The following is a 3,629-nucleotide window of genomic DNA, read 5'->3' on the forward strand; positions in this document are numbered from 1 at the left end:
TTTGAATTGATATAATACAAACAATCAATCTTGTTGGACTTTAATATCGTAGCTAAGTTTTCAGAAAATTTTAAAATCTGAACATGAAGCAGAATCAAATGGATAAATATAAAAAATCGACATTAGCATGATAACGCCACGAGTCTGACTTCATTGTCCTTGTCAGGTTCACTAGATAGTAGATAATCTAGTTTTGAGTGCACGAAATAAGAAGTACGCTAAAATTTAGAATCTATCTACTACATTACATTAACTACCAAAAATGAAATATAACATTAAAAAATTCTCTATAACCACTACCCAGTTCACATTTCCACTTCTCTATATTCTCCCAGTCAAACACACAATTCTAATAACTAGTCCAATAAAAAAGTTCAAAACTTACGCTTAAATAAGAAGAAGAAAAAAATCACAAATTTGAACATTACGATCCTTCCCCCACTATGCACTTCCGCCGTAATAACCCAAAATTATATTCGATTCGCCAAAATAAACCATACCTAATTGATTCAATCATTTATTTTGTAATAAAAGCACAAAAGCGATCATAAATATCAAAACTTTTCCATGTCTGTCAATTCGTCTAGTATTCAAAAAACAGAACAGAAGTGAAACAATCAACAAACTAGAGTCTCTTTATTTCTCATCAATTTTTTTAACTTAAGCCTCAAAAGTTAAATGAAGCTGTAATATAACAAAGATAACTTTCAAGTATAATTGTATTTAGACTATTTCCTCTAATTAGAATCCACATACGCTTCAGGTGACTGTACAAAACATGCTCTTGCAATTTCATAAAAAACTAATCATCATAGAGTGCCGCTTTAAAGTTACTCAAATTTAAAGAGATAAAATAATCAAACATTCAAAGTGAGAAGTGAAACCTTTGAATGAAACGCCAAGCTACTAACAGCTAAAATCAGGGACCCATCTATGTCGCTTGCAAAGTCAACCATTGACCCTGATGGATAACCATCATGCTTCTGCATATCAAAGTAAAATTAAGAAGTTCAAGACAATCTACACATTTTCTAGACAATGAAATCTTTAGAAGGAATTGATGGGTTAAAACTCCAAACCTCAAGGCAGCAAACTATGGAGCTACCCTCATCATGGGTTAAAACCATACATGACAAGAGGGAAAATGCAGAAACTCAAACTCCCATACTATGCTAGCGATAAAATAAATATGCTATAAGCTATATCTGCATGGAAAAGCACCAAATTATAAAGTGAAATCTACAACTCTGAAGTGTTGGAAAACCTCACCTGTTGATATTTGTCTACAGTAAACATATTAGTTTCTTTGATTTTGTATTCTGCCCATTCCACCTCATCATCATATCCAGAGAACAATAGCTTTTATTTAAACTCGTGAAATAAAAAGAACAATCCTAGCAGAAAAGGACAAAGAATCATTGAAATAACTGTAAATTTATGTATGTCTACTGTCTAAGCAGTTTAGAGATCGTTTATGGTCAGTCATTTCTATTGTTACACAATTTTTCCATGCTGCTTCCAAATCATTATCTTACATGAACTTACGGTCCCCAAGGAAACTTAGCTAAATGATTCAAACTAAGGGAAAGGACTTTTGACTATCCAATATCAACAAAAGTAAACAATCTTTTTACTAATTTGATTTACCAGATATTGGATTGAACAATACAAACCAAAGGTACCCCTCACGAGTAGAAATAAGAAAACACCTTCATGCTTATTATATTGGTCTTTTGTTACTCTCGTTTTTCCTCAATAAACTATTCAATGCAAAAAAATTCTTCACATATGGACAACTAGATTGACTTAATTTCAACAATAACATCAGGAACAAGATTTCTTAAATGCTAGAGTTGCTCCATAATCTGCTTCTCAAGCACATAGAATGATCAGCAACTTATCAGTAATCTCTCTATAGTAACTAATAAACAAGCCTTTAGCTTTTAAATCAACAGCCTTTGTAAAGAATCCTTTCTGTCACAAAATCATCCACATAACTCATAATTGGCAGATTGAATTTTACTATTCAGCATGCTTTTTGGGAAAAAGAAAAAATAAGAGTCTTAACAAATGTCAATTTCTAATGATCTATCAAGTAAATCAACTATACATCTCATTAGAGAATCATACAAAAATTTCTAATTGGCACTTGACTCGAGACTATTAGCTTTAAATTATTTTCAGCCACAAGAAGGCTTTTTAAAAAGATCAAATATGCATGCACCTTGGTCTTGTCCAAGAAGGGTTTTTACATAAACTATTCTTTCCAATGATTATCATCTTCGATAATTATTTTCATTTAAATTAGTAAACGGAGCCTTGGTGTCACACATACACTGGGAATAAATAATAATGAAAATGGACCTATACAAAGGCAAAACCATAATGCAAAGCAATATGGCTCTCTAAACGAAACTTCAAAACATTCAAAATGGTAGAATAAGAAAAGGGAAGGCTTGTATTAGAGTTCTAAGATATAAATCCACAAAGAAAATAGCCAAGCAATTTTTAGAGTGTATTATAATAGTGGCAAAAAATAAAAATAAAAGAGGCATTGGTTACCAAATTCAGTTTCTGTTTTTCCTGTTCTTGAATAGATCTCAAAAGCTTAGCTAAATCAACTCGATCGTACTCAGAATTCTGAAATAGGGACTCCATTTCAATGACCTGAACTCGAAAAAACACAGAAACCTGCTTCACAAACTTAAATATAGAATATAAACATATATTTATATGTGAATTTCAAAATTTGGGATGTGAATATGGATACCAACTTGTTTAGAGCAGTTATTGAACTCCAGTGTAATGTCACTGCAAAGCTGTTCATAGGCCAATTCATTTCTCGAAATCATATACTCTGAAAATCCACTATACCAAAAAAATTTCATATACAGAAAAAGTAAAAACTATTCCTGGAAATGAATACAGTTAATCAAAATTTATAAAATATGAACCAAAAGAATTCCCAGCTAAGCATTCCAACAGTTCAACCTCCAGTCATCTTTACAATAAACTAGACATTATCTTTTTTAAAAATTATAGAATAGGGTATTCTATAAGTTGTATCTTGGCCAAGAACAAAAGCTAAGCAATTGAACAAGCATCACCAGAAGTAACGGTAATCTTACATAAGAACTCAGCCAAACTATAAAGTCAAATTCCATTATAGATATGCTAAATCTTGATATGAACCATATGACCATAAAACGGTTAGAAAATCCACAAACCTGTAGAACTGGAGTTTCAACTTCGAGAAATCCAAAAGATTCCACTGTCTTGCATAACTCTGATACATTCTAATCCACCAAAAAGAAAAAATAGCAAAACATCTTTAATGTATAAATAGCAAGATGCCTCAACCACTCTATCTAGGGAATAATATTGAATTTATATATGTATACTTCAAAATGCCCAAACTAGAAACAACTTGGTATACCATCCATCTTTTGCTCAAGTTTTCAATAACTCCATAATTGCTAAATACATTCAACCATCATAAGCACTCTAATATTTAGAGCAAATTTGTTCAAAAGAAAGATAAAATATCCATAACTTGCATAAATAAATTATCTCCTTAAGTGTTAATGCTGTTAAGGAACTTAATATAGGGCAGAAATACTATTATACAT

At 31.2% G+C, this 3,629-nt stretch overlaps 1 long non-coding RNA gene across 1 annotated transcript; it reads right to left on the reverse strand.

Moving 5' to 3' along the window:
* Window positions 1–888: 888 nt before the first annotated feature.
* On the reverse strand, window positions 889–1,328 carry LOC133816693 (uncharacterized). The gene is made up of 3 exons (XR_009885415.1): window positions 1,270–1,328; window positions 1,080–1,101; window positions 889–983 (listed from the first exon to the last, which is right to left on the reverse strand). It is a non-coding gene; the product is annotated as an uncharacterized LOC133816693 (long non-coding RNA).
* Between the last annotated feature and the right edge of the window lie 2,301 nt (window positions 1,329–3,629).

Source organism: Humulus lupulus, chromosome 2 (genome assembly GCF_963169125.1).
Source record: "Humulus lupulus chromosome 2, drHumLupu1.1, whole genome shotgun sequence".
Classification (NCBI taxonomy): Eukaryota; Viridiplantae; Streptophyta; class Magnoliopsida; order Rosales; family Cannabaceae; genus Humulus; species Humulus lupulus.